A 20174-nucleotide genomic window follows, 5' to 3' on the forward strand; every position below is an offset into this window, starting at 1 on the left:
TTTTTACTGGGAGGTTGGAGTCCAGAAAATCCTCCTAGCTGATTAATAAAAATTGAAAGCAAGGACCAGGGAGCAAGAACTGAAAGCCTGTGATGTCTGTAGCTGTGAGATCAGAAAGAAAAGAGAAAGCAGGTTTCCTGGCAAGGAATAAATAGGCCTTTCCTTTGTACATCTCAAGATACTTCTTCAGGGGACAGATGAGCAGAGGGCAGACCAGAATAAGGATAACAATGAAAGGAAGAGATTGAGGGTCCCTAGGAATACTCTAGGCACTAGTAGGCTGGAGAGAATTTCCTGATGAAAGGATCAGGTATTGGTGGCAGTGGCCGCAATTCACTCCAGTTTGACCAGCTAACAGATGAAGAGCAAGATCAGAACAGTTAGAAGCAGTGAGATGAATGTGTTTAGTATTGTGGGAAGAATAGCCAGAGGATCAAATGGCAGTGAATCTATACTGCAGCAAGTAAGCAGAAAAAAAGATAATTCCTGTGGCATTGTCAGAACGTGAGCTGGAAGTACGGGGAGAGCAGAGATCATTTTCTAGATCATGTCCTGAAGAGACATATGTAGTGATATAATATTAATTGCCTAAAATATAGTATAAAGATTCCCACCCTTGTACGCTTTCCTTCTAGGCAAAACGAGGTGCTGTGGAGAATGCAGTACTGATGCTAATGACGAGGGAGTGTGCTACTGATTGGTGACTCTCAAAGGACGGGCTATTTGCTACTTTTCTCTTTCCCGTACTGTATCCCTTCTGTATAAGACATGTCAGAACACATCAATCAGCCAGCAAAGAATCCCACTTGATAGCAAACTAGACCATAAATAATGCCCTCTGCCAAAGCACAGACAATTCTCAAACTGATGAGAACAAAACAATACAGAAGTATTAATTGCCTCTTTAAGAGTGTAAAACTACTCTGCTGCTTGGAGCAGTGCAGCTCTTTAGGATCTTTAGCTGCTAATGACCACTGGATTCTGAGGGGCTACAGTTCTCATCCCAATTATTTAAGAACCTGAAGCAGTCTCTGAGTGGCAAGTATTAAAAAGGAAAATCAAAGCGATGTGCTATATCGTGCATTAAAATGATTGGTTTATGGTACTGTGTTTTTATGTAATTTAACATTTAGAAAACTAAAGACAATTAAATAAATAAAAATAATCGGTTTTCTCCTATTTCCAAGTTGTTCTTTCAGGGTAAAAAATATTTTATTATTTTGAACAAATCTTTAAGGAGATTTCTCTCAGAAATGGGGAATACACTTTTTATATCTCTTTAAGAGATAGAAATTTTAAAAAGCTTGACATACTGTGGAAAAAAGCAGTGCTGAAGGACCTGTGCTGCTGTTTGTACAGACACGTGAATGGTGATTCAAGCTGAGCATAACCACTCTTGCTGCTGCCTCTCCCTCAGCGAAGGCGCGCTGTGTGCTGGTGGGTGAGCAGGCGCCCTGCCTGGGCCCGGGGGTCTCCTGCCCTCTCCCTCCTGCCCCCAGCAGCTACGCTCTGGAAAAAAACCAGCTCGTGACCTTCAGCTGACTGGCTTATTTATACCATGCCAGGCAAGTTCTGGGTATCTCTAGAATGGAGACTCCACAGACCTCCTCTGGCACCGGGAGGGGAGAGTGAGGGGTCCTCGCTCCGTGGCGGTGAGGTGGGGGAAGAGGGTCCTCTTTCACTGTGCCTGCATTGGATGGGTCTGTGAATTTTCCTGCGTTATCAGAGTCTGATAATAAGGGAAACTCTGGTGTTTTTCCTTTGGCAAGAGCAGTTATTTCAGAATCTGGAGTCAATGTTGTGGCCACCAGGATTTAAGCACTTTGAAAAAGAATATCTTCCCTCAAGACCAACGCCAATTGTCACCTTTGTAGTCTTCATAAATACGTCTGTGGTTGGACTGAGCTCTGTTCGGGTGTGGTTGTAACAACCACCAGCTCATTTCCAGTAATTGGAAATTAGCAGCTGAGACAAATGAGGTGTCTCCACACTAAACCATAGCCATATACTTTCACCCTGGCTGAAAGCTGGGAAATGTTTGCTATTTGCTGGGCGGATGGAGGTAAAGCCCTTACTGAAGACATGGCTTGTAGCAGAGAAGAAGTAGTCTGAGCTCTTCACCAGGCCAGGAAAACAACTTGGGCTGGTTTTAGCATCTCATCCCAAGAAGAGCCTGGAAAGGAGTTTTTGTCTGAGTGAGTTTTGAAGTTATGAATAAAAGGCACTGTGTCTTGGCATCTTTGTGCTCATCAAATTGAACTTCTCACATTTTGTGCCTTAGCAGAGCTGCACCAAAATGCCTGACTCCAGCAAGTATTTGCTGTCTGTTCATCACAAGTATTTGTGATTTAGGAAGAAAAAAAATCAAATTAAAACACATTAGTTAGAAATCTGGTTCATATTTATAGAGGTAAAGGTGACCCTGGCTTGAGAAAAGGGTGGTTTGGGAATGTGGTACAACAAAAATACTCATTCCAAAAGATACTGAACAGTGAGATGTTGCTGCATGTAATATGAAGTCAGTAATGTTTGACTGTAAAATGAATTGTTGAAAACTTGGTTTTAACCACTTGGCCAGGCTGTTTCACTGCAGTAGAGACTTTAAATGGCATGGGAATTAACCTTTCTGTAAGAATGGAGAAGGGGGGGAACAGCAGCTCTCCTGCTTTGTGAAACATCAGCTGGAATAGTGGCCAGTGTTGCACCTGAAGGAGCATTGGTAATCACCCCACATCCAAATGAGTAATTAGCTGAACTAATTACCAGCCTTGAGATGAATTCACAGTTTTTTGCCTGTGACAGTATCAAGGATAACAGGTGTTGAGAGTGCCTTGAAGGGACAAAGATTAAAGATTATTTCATTACCTGGGTTCCTTTAGGCAGAGAAGTCTCGCATTTTATCCTGTCATGCACAGGAAGGTCTAAGCAGCATCTCATTCTCCTCATGCTTTGGCAGTTTTGAAGCTGAGTTTTTGACAGAGAGTGAATATTGTTTCAGCTGAGAGAATGGCCTGCCCTTGAGAATTCAGTAAGCTGGCTCTGTGTCTCCGCACCGCCTGATTCCTGCTCAGAGGCCCAAGGAAAACTGCAAGCAAGGGTGCCAAAGAGATGCTGAGCAACAGTCTTCCTTTTACAGAGGGTGAGATTAATTAGGAAAGAAAGTATTTGAACTGCTACTTTACTTGGAGACTTGCTGATGAAATTTTGTGCGTTTCCAACTCATTGTTTCAATACTTGCAAAGTGGCGTGGTAAGGAGTGCTAACAGTGTTCTGCTGTTTCCTCATGTGTGTTTTTAGATAGTTTTCTTTTTTTTAGTTATACCCAGAGGCCAGACCATGTCAGGGCAAATATCTACATGGTGTGTGCCCCAGAACACGTCAACTTTTACTGCCCTACTGGAAGGTTGTGTCAGAAATGGCAAACTTCTCAATGCAGAATAACCCCTTCTTAGCTAGATGTTCTGCTATTCCAAATACTCTGCAGCTATTATAATAATTTCCAAATGCTTTTTCTATTTCACAGCAGTGACCTGTAGGTATAACATCTCTGAAAACTGCCACTAGAGTTCGGTATGTTCTCACAGTCTGCACCGTGACAGATTTGTGCAAGTTAGTGCTTGAATCCCAAGAAGATGGGATGGTATGTGTGGAACTGATGGAAACTGGCTGTTGCAGTAGTTCATCTGCATAAATATTTTTCCATTTAAAGCTTTACGTTGTCCCCTACCTATTTTCTCCTCTAACTCTGTTACGATTTGAATGAGATTTTTGCCTAGCTGGTGAATCTTTGATTAATGATCTTTCTTTTATCTACTCTCATTTTATTCCTCACCAGGATGCCAGTATTTGCCCATTTAGGTGTTATGTGTCTTTCTGATTTGCAGTCCTTTACTTTTGTTTCCCCCTAATCTATTTGTTGCTGCTTTTTTTGTTTCCTAGTCTATATTTCTCAACTACAATTTATGATGCCCCAGAGATGAAGCAAGTTAGAAATAAGGCATGTGTCTTCAGCCTCAGCTGGCATCAAACTATTCTTAACGGTAATCCCTAACATCCTGTAGTTTAAAGGCCCATAAGTAGTTCTAGGTGTCTTATGACTTTACTACTGTTCATGGGGCAAGGTACATTATAACATTACACAGTGTGCTGTGTGTAATACATCTGCTTTTAAGAAGAACATACTTGATGCTGATGGTAGAGCTGTGCAGCCCTAGAACACACGGATCTTTGTTACTATAAACTGCCCTCTCTGAGCTTAATCAGTATTGGTTTAGGAGTTTTCTGGAAGAAATTATGAAAAGAAGTTCTTTCCAACAATGAAATTATCAATCCAACCTGGCCAGTGCCAAGGATTTTTGTTTCAGAATGCCACACACATTTGCAGTGCGCTTTGCTGCAGTATGTTGGTTCTGTAAATGGTCCATCCCCCGCTGACTGCAGACCAGCATTTCCACAGGAAGAAATACTCTCCTTTTGTTGGGTTTCAGTTTTGAGAGCTGTCTGTGCTTTTTCTTTGGCAATTTATGCAAAACTCTTGCATGTCTGAGGACACTTTTTGAAGCTGGCAGCTAGCCCCTTTCTTCTGTTTCATGTTCACCTGCAGCTGCCTTTGTCTTCAAGAATGGTCATGAATGTATGCCCACAGGTGTGGATTAGCAACAAACAGAAAAAACATGCCTAGTTAGAGATGCAAAATTGGACTAAAGTTTGCATTACGATGCTTTCCAGTGAGACAGAGTATTTCTGCTTTCACCCAAGGTGGCATCCAAAGACAGTGGAGATTAGTCAGACACCTGTGAGCAGGTTAAGCTTGAAGACGGTTTGGACTGGCTCCTCTTTCCCACGGAGAGCAGCTTCCTCATGCTTAATTGTGCTTCTCTCTGCACTTCATGTAGTACCGCTGCCAGAGTTTTGATATGCTTTTTTCTTTTTTTCTTTTTTCCCCTCCCTATGGTTACTTAAGAAAAGCCCTAGATAATTAATTCGGACCATAAATATTCATCATTAATTTTATATTTTTAGTATGGATATGCAGTACACTTGCTGAGAAAAGCTAGTTACAATAAATAAATAAATAAATAAATCTAAGGATAAATTGAGCATGCAGAAGTCCTGGATTGTGCCAGGGAGTGACTTAAGTGCAAATGGATGGTTTGAAATTCCAGTACCCACAGGTCTGTGTAAACTAGAGTTCTCAGTAGTCTCCATGTTCAAGGAACCAGGCTGTAATGAAAATATTTTGATATTCAGGAAAAAAATGGAGAACTTCACAACACTTCAGCTGAAAAGATCAAAGTCTTGTTTGAATAAATGTTACTGTATTTTGCCTTTCAGGGACTGAACTGATCTGTCTTCCCAGAAATGATTCCTCCACCTCTCGTGGGACTCTCCCTTCATATTTGTGGGTTGTGCTTCTAGAACATGAATTTTCTTTTACTCTAATGCTCTAGTCTGATGGATATTAACGGCATGTTAAAGAAAGAACAGGTTGTGCAACCATTTTTTTGCAAACAGTCCCAGTGACTTTATATTAGCTGCTTGTTCAAGAGTTTGTAAATTTTAACTGCTGTTTATAGTCCTAGACTTATGCTGTCTTGAGCTATGTCAGTGTGACAAAAAAATAAACCTTTATAGCATACCTTTCCTGAATAACTAGGGAAGTGGAATAACCTGTGGTACTCTACCATTGATTAAGGAAAACGAGGGGAAAGACACTGTATTTGAAAAAAATTATGGTAAGATCTCATGCTGCTTGTTTACAGAGGCTCCTGTGAGAAAATTCATGTGTATGTGGGATGAACATGGGTAATACTGAAAGTATGTAATGCAGTTTGTAAGTCAAACAGTTTAATGCTGCTGGAGAAGTTGGAGATACTTCCCAAAAGGTAGAGAAGAGATGTCTAACCCAACTAGGCTTCCCACAAGAGCTGGGTACTTGAGGATACTCAGCACAGTGCAGTTTTTGTGTCTACATGCCCTGAGGGAAAGTGGAAATATTTTCCCACTCTGTCTATAGAAGATGGTTATATGTAACTCAGGAAGTCCCAAACCTCTTAGTGACCTCCCTAAATTCCTTTTCTTAAAGCTTCATACACTAATAAAACAGATGGGGGATGGAGGTCCAGAAGCAGATTGTCAAGGGGAAGCAGAGTAATGACAACTACGTTAAAACCTGTATCAGATGAGGAGTGATCTGAGACACCCTTGCGGGTTCCAGCACGGAACCCACTCTTCCGCAGGCCAAGGTGTTCCCATTAGACTGGGGGTTCCCAGTGAGCTCACTTGCTGGTCTCTGCTTTGCACTGCATTTCAAATCCAACACCTCTTGTAATCCATTTCAAAAACACACAATGCAGATGTCTTTTCAGAAGGAAATTGAGCATGCAAAGAATTAAGGTAGCACGTTGATGAGACTGAAGCTATTTTGAATAAGAACAAACACCCTGAGGCTTTTGGGATTTTAGTACAGAATTTTGAAAAAACATCAAAGGGGGAAAAGTAAATACTGGTTTTGCAGCTATTGACACTTCAAATTCCATTTAACAGCAGCAATATCAATTGGATGTTTCACACAGCGTGATTTCCTTAGTAAGAGAAGCATTTGCTCTTGAATGTAGAATCAGACTTTTTGCACTGAAATGCAGAAAATGTAGGAAAGTTGGTCTCATTTCAGTAGCAGAAACTATAGTTCTAGAATGTTTGCCTTTACCGTACCTGACCTTAAACCTTCAGTTACACAAGAAATGTATGACCTAGGAACTCAAGATCCTGCAGTAGTTAGCTGGCAAGGTGACTTAGGTTGACTTAGGTGTAGAGTGCCTTATGTTTTTGTGAAGGTTTTATACTCCTAGATGTTTATTTAAGTGCAATGTAACACATGAAACTTTACCCACCTGTGGTTTATGCGTTTACCATTTAAAAATATGAAGAATTTTTTTAATGGTAAATATTAGCAGCTTTTTTTCATCATGACCACTAACAAAAGATTTTATGTATCTACTAACAGAATTTGACAAGGTTAACAATGTAGGGTTTTTTTATTGGTTTTCAGTGAAGAAAGCATTTTCCCTAGGTGAGTGTCCTATTTGAGTCTTAGTGGGTTTATCTAATGTCATTTTTCTTCAATATATGAATGCTTCTGCTAAAGGATGTAGGCTAATTGTTCCACACATTAAAAAATGTAGTATACAGACAGATAGTATTCTGTCTAATACTGTGTGTACAACATTAATGGAAGAGTCACAAAGATGGACTTCATACCACTGCAGTTCATCTCAAAAATTTACCAGCTCAGTAAGGAATCCACATGAAGTTATTTTTTTGTGATCTGACTCAAATATTTTGATTTCATTTGATGTCTAGTAGTTATGCTGTCACACAAAGTATAAAGACTTAACTAGAATATTTCAAAATATGATTAGGTTTTTTTTTCTTCTGTTCTTCAAGGTGCCTCAGAGTGCCTTTCAGCTTCAAGCTGGTTCAATCCTAGGGGCTAGGGAACTGAAGGAAGGGAAGCTGGAACCCACTGGGGTTGCCCCTTCTCCCTGGGGCTTGTTGGAGGGGAGCTTTGCAGGCACGTCAGGAAACAGCTGTGACTTGAACAGCTACTTTGACAAAACAGATCAAATGACATAGAGTGCGGTTCTGACAGTGGTGTTTGTGGTGTGCTAAACCCACGTCTTATAAAAGGCACACACAGATGTTGCAGTGCAGGCATGTATGGCTGATACAAGCTCCAGAAGCACTGGCAGTCGAAAAGGGGGTAACCTTTTTAAAACCATGAGTTTCTTCTCTATCAGTGCCAGACATCTTGCTATTAAAATAAAATTGCAACAAATGAATCAAAGGAAATTTCAACAATATCCTGAAGTCCCTGGATGGTAATGGAGCATCTGCGTGTTTGTAAATGCTTCATTGACCTGGGACCAGTTACAAAACATTACTCAAGCTTGATAGTGTTCCAGAAAAAAGAACATCTTATAATTTTGTACCTTATGCTAGAAGATAAGTGTGACGGGAGATAGACAAAAGATGCAAATTGTGGTGGCTTAGTTCAGTGTGCCCAATACTAATTAAGTAGTCTTCTAGCCAGAGGTTGTCTACTCAAGCAGAGATTCTGTCTCCCCATAACCTGATCTGTAAAATCAACTAGGTAAAGTGACTCCCTTCAGTGATCCTAGAGAAGACACTTAAAAAGTTGTTGGAAGGGACATGTCCCCTTCTCTTCTTTTTTAGGTGGTCTGATAAGCAGTAGTAGATTTCAGTTCTAAAGTCAGCACAAAATAAAACTATGCTTCTCAAAAATGATAATTGCCATCTCATAGGGAATTCTAGTTCTTGTGCACCTGTCTCCCAAACAGAACAAAGAAGCTAAGTACGTATTAAGAATACTTACATGTTAATATAATAATACATACTTACATATTAAGAAGATTACTGAGCAATGGCTAGAAATTTTCAATTTGCAGTGTGGAAAACATTGTCAAGATGCTTTTTTTTCACTTTCCCATGTAAAATTTCCCTCAACTTATAAAAAAAGAAAAATGCCTGACACATCAATTTTAGTCCTATGTCTGTTTGTGCCCTGCCTTTTTTTTTTTTTTTAAGTCTGGTTCTTTGTCATTTTGTCTCCCTTTGTACCACCCCAGTCATTTTCCATACACAAATCACTATTCCTCCAGCATCTAGAACTCAGCATGTGGCAAAACCAGGGACATTGCTGGGCAATTCCATTCATGTCAGAGCCCTTTACAATTAACTGGTGTCTCTGATGTGGTTTGGAGAAGCGAACCACCAAAGATTTCCAAAATTCTGTGGTGTAGTTTGGGAAATATTTTAAGCAATATGTGCTACCAAAAGAAGTTGCTCTTTGAACCTGCTGCTTCTGATTGGTTTTGTCCCTAATGTTTGTCTGTGCAGCAAACCAGGTAGAGAATCAGCCAGGTCCTCACTGCTCATTAACTTCTACTCACAGATCTTTTCTGGTGGATCTAAAGTCTGTGTAGCTCGTTCCTGATCCCTCTGCCTCTCCAGATGGCTGCATAGACAGGTGTCACCTGTGGAGCTGGGATCTGAACCTCCCAAAGACTGGGGAGTGGGGCTTAGATGTACGTGAGCATTTGTGTATGTGATGGTGGGAGATGAGGGAGACTCTCTTGTATTTATATAGTATTTTTTTATAAGGAATGAGCAGAAGTAAGTACGAATTGTCTACTGTAACCATTGAGCCAGTCTTAAAGGATGACAGCTGTTTAGACTCCAGGCCAGGACCTTGGGAGGTCCCAGTTATTACCCTGCCCAAACACCTCGACCTGGTCAGTCTTCTTGTTTGGTCTGTCTTTTTACATACAATTTGTAATTCCATTATTAGTATTGTATGAGGGCACTGTTATTTTATAATCAAGTTCTCCTTTTTATTACTGAAGGGTCCTATGGAAAAGCTAAGCATAGTTGATGTAAATACTTTTAAATAAAATAAAATCTAGGGAATAGTTAAGTTATGCAAAGCTTGGACATTTTAAAGAGAGGTATGAGTCTTTTGATGAATAGGAAATGTGTTAGGAAATTCAGATTAATTATTAATCTATTGAAAAAGGAGCTAGAAATATTAATATTTTATATCACAGAGATATATTTATATAAAATAATTTTGTCGTTGGTTAGTTAGCTGGTTAGAGTGCAGCTTCAAACAATCTACAGAAACAAGTGAATCTTCCTTTATCTCAAATATAATTAGCCATTTAAATGTCTTGGGTCAATTTATTAACACTTTATTCATCGGGGTGTAACTTTTATTAGGCTTTATTGCTATCAGAAATTATATCCTACACAAATACAATAGAGATTTAAATGTTCTGTAGAATGAGCCAATGCTTTCTGACTTTATTGCACAGTATTGTAATGAACCTTGACCAGCTGCAGATTTGATAAGTGTAAAATATTACTGCTTGCTACTAATTTTGTTCCTTTTTAATGACTGATAATCCATGTCGATTTAGTGTGATAGTCACAATCCAATACTGTTTTCCTGCTATAAATGTGATTGTAACAGGAGCTATTAAGTGTGTCTGCATAATAAAATTAGTCAGGGAAGCTCTGTATATTGTTTCCAGGTCTTTGGATTTTCATTATAGTAGTGGAACTTGTTAGACTGTAAAGCTTGATGGTTGCCAGCTCAGACAAGCTCTTTTCTACTTCTCTGCCAACCAGAGGGGTAATGATGCTGCACTAAGAAGTCTGTTCTCACTCTTCCGGAAAATTCATCATATATAAACACAGGGTATCATTTTGGGGAGAGTGTGAAGGGTGTCACGGAGGAAGAAAGAGAGGAAACTCATCTGGGCAGCAAAGTATTACAACTGCGTGAGAGTTGCTTAAAGAGAAAAGCTGGCAGCTGAATGCCAGTGTTAGGAAAAGGTAGTCATGGCATCTCTCAGTAATCCTGCAACACTGATAAATCAAATGTTCTTTTCCACCAGGATGCTAAAGTGTATGAAAGGGTCCTAGTGAGGAAACCTATGCAAAATCCATCCCTCTCCATCACTCTGTCCAGAGCATACTCCACTGTTAGATAAGGAACTGTTGCATCAGCGTAATTCTAAGAGACGCGTGGTTCCTCACAGACTTGCTTGGGGTCTCATTTGATCTTCCCTAACCTGAGGCTTCTGTTTCAGTTCTTGGGCCTCTAGGTTTGAAGTGAAGATATTTTTATAAGAGTGGGTGAAATCCCAACTGCGAGAATAATCAAAAAGCAGTTCCTGTAGCTTAATGTAATTTTCTGGAGGTTTTTATTAAGTGAATAGTTATGTGATCTACTGATATCTTGGCAAGATACTAACGAAAACCTGCCCATATCTGGGTAGTACCGCAAAAGAAACACTCTTGCAGTAAAGCGGATATTCAATGCCTGAGTTAGTATCTTACTGAACTTACTAAAAAGATAATGAGGAATTCTGTCATTGACATCGGTGTAGGCAAGATTAACATACTAATGAAGCAGTTTTGGCTGGGGAGGCCAGCACTCTGCTTTGCTGTGCTCTCCATAATGCACCGTCCAGGCAGGCTGAGTGGGACTGGCTGCTGCAGCAGGACCGGCACTGCCTTCACACATACACCGGTGGTGCTGGCTGAACAGAGGCTTCTATTTAATTAGCAGTTTAGAGGGGGCAGTTTGTAACTCTCCACTGAGAAAATTATATTTTGTAGCTTTCAAATCAAGGTAGGAATAAAACTAAAGACTCATAACCTTCTACATTATTTATTTCCAGTATTTTCTCCAGCACTTGGAAAAGCCCCCCAAGAAAGCAAGCTGACAAGTATGTGCAGAGATAATTATTTTAGCCTAAGATTTACTGTAGAATTTTTGCATTTTGGTGGCTGCACGGCAGCAGCTGTCAGGCCTTTCTGACTTTGAGTTTATGCTTACAGGGAGCTTTAAATGCCATCCCCCAGTCTCTGCATTATTCAGCCCTCTATACCAGGGAGCAGTCAGATGTTCTTCCCGTGTGCCTGCAATTTCTATGAAGGCTTTCAATGTATAGCGTAACACAACAAAACAGCAGTATAAAATAAATCTAGTATCAGCCTTTCTGCAGAGATCTTCAGGGTTCCATTGTGGCTGATATATGCTCCTTTGTGGAGGACTTCTGCAAGTATTTCTAGGAGTCAAAGGGGTTTCTGCTTTGCTGGCTCAGTCCTCTACCCAGCACTCCTTGAATCAGGCTCTATGCACTAGTTTTGGGGAGCTCTGGCTGATACAGGACTGCTTCATGCCAGAGGACAAAATGCCAAGGGACTAGCTGACGTGTAATAAGTATTTGAAATCTGGCCAGCATCAGTGGGAGGTTAAAAGAGTAGTCAGTGCACCTGCAAATTAGTGCATCTACCCATAATTGGGGCTATTTAATCAGTGTTCCTGGGGGACTTTGTGGGAGAAGTCCAGTAACTGGCTCCTTTATGCCTCTAGAGCAAAATATCTTTTGGGTGAGGAGAAGACATTCCCTCTGCTCAAAGGCATAAAGAAAAGGGACAGATTCACTTTGCCAATTCGTAATTGAAGTTATTGGACTAAGTTCCTAGTGCCCCATTCAATTCTTTGCCAGATGAAGATGTCCCGTATAGATTTAACTGTGGTCTTTTGCTCTAGCTCAGCAAGAACACTAATACAAAAGGTATTCCTGGCAAATAAACACTGGACAGATACAAAGAAACACCGTGCAAAACCTAAGCCAGGCAACGAGCTTCAGAAAGATCAGATCCACAGATGTGCTGACTGAAGTTTAAGAGGCAACTTAACAGATGTACAAAGCTGTAGATCAGAAGGGATATAAAACAGTTAAACTTGCTTAAAGGCACAATGTGTCACAATCTAACGATTACATGCATCCTAAGCCCGACAGAAGAGGGAACATACGCTCAGCTATGTGCTCTTGGCTGTAGGCATGCCAAGAAGATTATAAAAATGCCATGCTGTGATATGTTGCCCTCCTGCCTGAAAGGCTACCATTAAGCTGCTTATTTACTGCACCTATTCAGGCAGCAGTGCGGTTCAGAGTGCTACCTGTCTTCTTGTTGGATAAATTAGTTGTGGATATCACAGGATTATTGCTGCCTATTGTTCAGTCTGGTGAAGGTGGGAAGAGATGAAAGACGCTGATCTGACCTTGTAATGTTTTGTGTAAAATAAGAGATGCTTTTTCTCCATGGCGAGTGTCATAGTTGATCTTGGTAGGACTGATTGTGTTAGCAAGTCTGGAGCTAAATTAAAAAGGTTAACATACTAATGAAGGCAAAAAATCTATCTCAATCATCTCTCTTTATATAAATAAATTTATAAAGGGAGAAAGATGGAGGGGGGAAGATATGGAGGTGTGGAGGAAAGTGCATGCCACTAGAGCTTTGTACTCTCTTTCCAGCTTTGTAAATCAGCACTGCTTGAAAGGAAATCTTCATGAGAACACACAGGAAAACTTAGCCACCCCCTCAACTCAAAATGGTTTTTCTATATAAATTGTTTTGCCCTTGTATTTTTATGATATATGGAGCTGTGAACTTTAAATTAGTGATAACAGAAATTGACAAGTACAGCATTAAAAAATAAACTATGCAGCCCTACAGGCTTAATTATGAAGTGAGCAGGAAGATAGACACAGAAAATCCTGTTTCAAAATTTTACCTCACATAATATAAATAAAAGATTATGTCTTCCACTGGTAGCCTATAGATCAAAAGGATAATATAAAATGACTACCCTGTATTTATTTTGCCTTTATTATGTGTATAGATAAACTATACATTTCTCATTTTCTTATGTCTTTTAGCTATACACAGTTACAGGCACTTAGATATAATTATGGGTACATAGCTATAAATTAGTATCTGTAATTATATTTTCATAAAATGACTAGAAATGCATACTTTTTCATAGTCAAAATGTAAAAAAATAATTTTTAAAAAAGTATTCTAATCAGTGATATGGCAAGTTGAATATAAATCAGGCAAATCAAAAAATAACTTGATTGGAATTTACTTTAGAAATTGTGGCTCTGAAGATAAGAGTGTTTTAGAAGATTACTAAATATCAGATGCTATTTGTGATATTACTGTTATGACAGTATTTATTGTATAGATGTAAATATGTCCTAATATAAACACATATGTTCACCACTCAGGTACTGCGTGTGCTGAACTGATAATTTTCATTGCTGTTCTAAACAATTTCTACCTGTGAAGTTTGGATAAAGCACCAGAGAGAGAGGGGTTTTTTTTGCCTGATGAACCATTACTAACTCGAACCATTTTATATGACTTCAGTGTAGCAGATTAATGGCCAAAAGTTGAATTTTAATGGCAGAAATCAGTAACTAGAATTTCATTGCTGGCTATGACAAAACCATGCCTGAACCTGAATTCAGATATCTGAAGCAATGATCTGAAATGTTTTGAATTTCCAGCTATACCTTTTTATTACTGGGAAAAAAAGGAGGAAGAAAGAATCTGAAAGCAATAGGTGCAACTTTCTCCTTCCTTCCTTGAGCTAGATATTTGACCACTTTTGAATGCCAGGATAGCAACTGATGCGTGGGAAGAGTCAAGAACTACTAGCACCTTTTAATAAGGGCTTACTAAAAGTAATACTGCAGTATTTTTCCTTGTTACATCTCAGAATGCATGGTGCCCTGGCTGATGGGATTATCAGAGAAGTGTCAGGCTGTAATATGCAGGATTGTTCTAACAAAGTAATTCCCCATTTCCGTATTTGTTTGCCTGTGATTTAGGACTATTTCATGCAAAGCCTTAGTTTGTGAAGGTAGCCCTGTTAATGTCAGTCGGGATGATGGCTGAAGCTGGGCTTTTCTGATACTGGCTTACAGCACTGAGCCCTCTTGGATGGGTATTTTAAATGGTAATTATTGTATTTGACTATGATCAATCAGGATGAAAATTGACTTGACTCCTTAAAGTCTAAATCTCTTTATATCATTATTAGCCCTGCATTTTCCTCCTTGAACCTCTCTCTGTCTGCCTCCATCACATGCGTTTGCTGGATAAAGATAGCCCTTTGCAGAAATTAAAGGAAAATGTCTTATCACTAACAGTCCTAAATTAAATTTAGTATAGAAGATCCATTATAAAAATATAGTATTTTTTTAAGTTGTCATTTTCCATTATATTTGGATTTGATAATCTTTCAGAAACTTGTAAAATAAATGTTGCATTGTCATGACAATGCATGGGAATCAAAAAGGAAGTAGCACCAGAAGTCTGACAACTGTAATAACAATTATTCCTTAAAATACTGCTAGTCTGGAGCTGACACTAGTGGTTGTATTGTGCCAGAACAGCCAGACTGTCCACTTTCCCTTTTGGAGAATAATGGTAGCTCCTCTCTGCAGTTATTTTTTGCCGTTTTCTCCCTCTGCCTCTGATCTATGGGGAGCATGACGTAGGAATACACACAGCTACATCACAGCAGATCTGGGATTTGCATCTGTCTCTACAGTAATGTGGCTCCATGGCCAAGCTGTTTGTTCCCTAAACCAGCCGCTGTACACCATGCATGCTTCATGTGGACTGAAATGATAACACACCTCTGAAATCAGCTTGTATCACTTTTTTAGGTGTTTCAGGTGGAAGGCTTCTAAGCACTAATATATATCTCTAATGTCGTTCAGAAACATGAAATCTGCTTCTTTCACGACAAGGTGATGGAGCCTGGCGAGCATCACCAGTTTTGCCAGTCTGAACAGTGCATAAGTACATCTCTGGAGTTCATAGGATTTAACTGCAATAGCACAGCTGTGTCTTGAGACTTCAGGGGGTTTGCTAGCTTTTTTGGAAGCTATGAATTCAAAGAGGTTATTTGGCTTAAATAAGAAGGAAAAAAGTAATAAAGGAATATGCACTTAAGCAAACTCTCATGGAAGGACCTAAATCACTGCAGTTGCAATTAATGGTAATCACTGGCAAATCTGCCTTAAATGTGTAATTAATCCTAAGCATGTAAGTAGTCTGACTGATGTAAATGGAACTGCTCAGACACTCATGTACTCACATGCACAAAATTAGTCAGGCACTTGGCTTCTCCAGTAGGGCTGGATGGAAATGCAAAACTCTTCTGCTAAATCGCCATGGGCTCCAGAGAATCGTGCAGTTTAATTATCTTCAACCAGGGTTAAAGAGGGATGGAAATATCCTTTTGTGCCAGAGAAATTCATCCAGATGTCATTTGTAATGGCAGGAACGACTGACTCAAGGGAGTAAGCATAGGTGAGGTTTTGCTGCATGGCAGTTATCTGAAGCCAAACTACTTTAGGATATTAATACAAGCCCAGGGTAATCGGCCTAGGATGAGGTTGAGATTTTTCATTCAAATTTAGAGATGTCTTTCTGTTTGAAAGTGTTGTGGGGAAAATTAACTAGGTCATGTAAATGAGGGTAGGAATCATTTGGGGAGTCTTCAAGTACTGCGGTACTAACAGGTAAGGTTTAACTTGACTTCTCGTTTTTCATGTGTAACAATCACCTGTAATGTCAACTGGCTGCACATTTCCAAAACAAAGGGATGGTGGGAAAAATCCCAGAGTTGTATAGACTAGAACAAAGTTAGAACTGGATCCTGTCAAAAATTCTGGATAATGGCTAAGCAGAAGGATTAAAAAGTATGGCCAGAAGTTTTGCAGCACTGAGTAACAATGTTACTTTATCCCAAACCTGCTAATAATTTGCAAGAGCCCAGACAGATGCCAACACTTCACTCATTGTACCTGACTGAGAAAAAAGATTTCAGAAGGAAGAATATAGTTGTAAAGAACTTGGAGGGTGGGACTGGGGGAGGAATATTGGTCAGAAATAAAAAACTGAATCAGAAAATTGGAATTTGGCGTCAGTTTGGTGTGTGATAATCCTACAAAAATTTGTGCCTAATTCTATCAGCACTGACATAGCTAATTAAAACATAAATTTATTGCTTTCTCAATGTGTTGGACAGTTAAGCCTGGAGACTATTTTTGTGTTAATTATATACTGTAATAGCCTTTATTTTCTATATAAATCTGTTCCGTATCTTTTACGATGCAAAAATAGAAGTGTATGCTGATCTACAGTTAAATCAGTAGTTACTGCTTCAAAAAGCATGTTATTCTGCTTGAACAGTCAGTAGTTCTGATAAAGGACTAAACCACTGGAATGTAATGTACACTTGGAAAAATAAACAAATTGCTGTGATACTGAGCTGAAGAATTTTTACAGATTCAGCTTCCTTTGAAGGGACGCTCTATGAGGCTTTGCTGTACTGAACACCTTTCCAGAACATAGCATAATTCAGTGAGTTAATGTATATACAGCATTTTTTACTTCATTTCTTTTTATCTGCAAATTTTCAGAGGATGAGTTCATGTGACCTCAACAAAAGGCATTTGGGATATTTAGATTCTACAGAATCCTGAAGATAACTGCAATTGTTTAAGATGGCTTTATTTTATCCTGCTTTGTGTTAACGGGGATTTGGCATTCAGTCTTGGTCAGAACGATTTATTTTTTTTTATTATTGTTTGGGATTTTGAGGAAGCCAATATTTTTGTTCAGAAATTTTGCAAAGCTTGAAAAGTTTCATGGTTCCTCCCACAATGCCCAACAGATGGCAAGTGGTGCCTGGGAGTGCTTGGGTAAGCACATCTTGTGCAGCAAGTTTGAATCAAGCAAAGTGTGTACAGTTACAAAGGAAAAGAACTGACTTTCAGTCTTTCTGGCACCTAAACAATAAGACAAGAAGTCTCATTTTCAAGTGACTTTTAAATTATTTATCCAGTCAATGCAAGTGTGGTCTACTAAGGTACTCTGAGAGCTTTGCCTTTCTGCAAACTGCAGGTCTGGGCACGCTGTTACTCAGCACAGTGCAGCACAATGTTATGTGTCCAGAAAGAAAAATGGTGATGTGAGGTCAGCTTGGCTCCAGCCTAGTGATGCTTTGTCAATATTGTATTGGCAATCCAGTTACTACAAGAAACAAGGACATTATGTAGCTGTTAGGACGCAGAAAATAGCTATCAATCAGTTTAGTGAGTAAACGAGCTCTGGCTGACTGGTGTAATTTCTTTCAAAAGCCTCAAGTGTCTCTGTTGCTTAATATTTATTTAGATTAAATTAACAGCAAATTAGAATGATTAGGTTGGGTGTTTTTTAATGTGAAAGAGTTCAGAACATTAAAACAGTTGTAAAACTCACATTGTTTTAATTTTAATCATAGTAACTAAATTGACATGAAGATTAAAAAAATGACTGTATAGAAAAGTCAGTGCAGGAAAGCCATACCCAATGAATATGTTTAGTATTTTGAATTTAATACAAATTGGAGATCAGCAATATAATTTGACTTCTTCAGTAAGGTATTTGTCAGTAATAATGCAACAGATTAATTTATAAAGGTTAGTTTCTTTGAAATATTCCTTTTCGCGTTTGCAGTGTATCTGCAGCCAAAGCGTATTTTGGCTTTATCTTACTCAGCACTCCACAATCCTAGACCAAGTCTGTTACATTCTTGGTGTTTGCTTTGCTATGAAAACTCACAGGCTGAAAAGCTGTTGCCTTCCAAGTCCTCCATATATAATTGAAGGGATATAAGCAGCCCCACTCTCCAATAAGACTCCTTTCTGCTCAGCTGTGGAGCATAAATACTGAAGCTGGGAGATTTAAAGTTTGTCTGAGAAAAAAAGCACTACTGTCTTAGGACTTATAAAATGTCCTTTAGAATCTCGCTGTGTTGAATGACCTTAGATAAGTGATATTCTGCACTTGGACAACAGAATAATTGCATCATATATCAAATGTTTGCATTGAAATCCAGAATATTTTAAAACAGGACCAAGGATCAGGTTGACACGTCCAAGTGAGAAAGAAAAATGAGGGCTATAGGAGAGAGGAACACCTGTGAAGATGGCCCTTCCTTTCTGCAAGCCCTGGCTGTCCTGCAATCAGCCATGTTATTTTTTCTTGGAGCCTAAAAGGTCTGATGGTGGCCACTGCCTAATTCAAGGTCTAGTGACGCTGATCGAGTGCCTGCATCTGGAAAAGAAAACCAATGGGAAAAAAAAGCTGAAAAACTGCTTAGCTTTCAGAATAAAATCTGTAATGGATTGCTAAATAAAAACAATGGTGGAAGCTAAATATCTTGCCTTCAATTAAGTCAGGCTATTTTATCCCCTAAGTTGCCTAGTTTTATACACTTTCATGCTACTGTCCTTTCAACTAGATATGAGCACAGGTACCTGAGGCAGCTTTACATATGTCTCCAAATATCAAGGGAGATCTTCTCTTGCATAGCTAAGTACACCGGGAAACTTCACGGTGCCTGTTAGTACCCTGCGTGTTGGCCTGCTGACTTAGCATACAGCCTTTCTGACAAGTTGGTGTGTCAGAGTGTAGAACTGGGGGTTTGTGCATGCCCAGCATGCCGAGTGGGAACTGGAGCCTTACATGTTTCCATGTGGTGCAGCTGCCTCCTGAACCAGATAGCTCCAAGTTGTCCAGGTCTGCTTAGGTGAGCTACAGTCACACTCCTGAACTGCAGGGTCGACATTCCCCTAAGGAGATGAAAATCACCAGGAGAAGGTGGTGACAGCTTTTGTTAAGGAGTCGTGGCTGTCGTGTTAGAACCTGGGAAAAGGAACTGGCCATGGAGGTTGTTAAAAATCAAGATGTTTTCACTTCTGCTCCTCCAAAATATTAATCCAATCAGAGTGAATGAAAAGTCCCTCTGAGATTGTGATTGCCACAAGCTCTCCGTTAGTTTGTTCAGAGTACTGAGGTTGTTGGATTCTTTCACCAGCTTGACAAGTTCCCTGACATTGGTTTGGTTTGTATCATCAGGGAAGTCTGTTTACCTTTATTCTTTCCGGTTCCTCAGTTACAAACTCAGTTATACACTGATAAATGTGCCCCTTGTGCAGCCTCTCTTGCACCTCTGAAGGAACTGCATACATGCTGAGTGCAGTGCAGCATCCTTCTTCCTGAGGAAACGCAACCAGGTGACTTTATGTTAGATGTGCTTTGTGTGTAAGTGTAAATATCTAAAGAACATTGTCTTACTTGGCCTTTGTTTTAATGAACCTAAAAACCTGTGATGCTACTGCCAGTGAAACATCTGTGTGCACACACTGCATTTATGGGTGTCTGTCTTTTAACATCAATAATCCCTTCTTCCCTGCAGAACTCTTGTATAAAGGTACCATTAGGACCTCATTGTAATATAAATATAACTTAAACATGTCTTATTTAGTAGACAGTCTGTTTTGTGCTCTGTAAAGACCAAGGAAAAGGGATATTTGGGTGAATGACCAGATTCTGGATTACTGAAAGGGCTGGTACGTGGGCTGCCTGCAGATGAAGCCACTGCTCTCAGAAAGGTTCCCTGGGGCTGTCAGGGAAGCAAGTCTGAAATTGCCTGAAATTGTCTGAAAGACACCCAAGCAAATTAGAACTGAGAAGGTGGGAGTAAAAAGCAAAGAGAGGTGAAGAAGATCTTTACACACATTGGATTTAGAAGGTTGGATTCATCATGCTGATCAGTTAGCATTCTTCCTCTATCAGATCAATCAGTCTTCATTTTCAGGTGTGATCATATGGTAAAGCTAAAAGAAGACATGACTAATTTTTGCATAATGTTCCATAGCTTGAAT

Source organism: Falco peregrinus, chromosome 1 (assembly GCF_023634155.1).
Source record: "Falco peregrinus isolate bFalPer1 chromosome 1, bFalPer1.pri, whole genome shotgun sequence".
In the NCBI taxonomy this organism is placed as follows: Eukaryota; Metazoa; Chordata; class Aves; order Falconiformes; family Falconidae; genus Falco; species Falco peregrinus.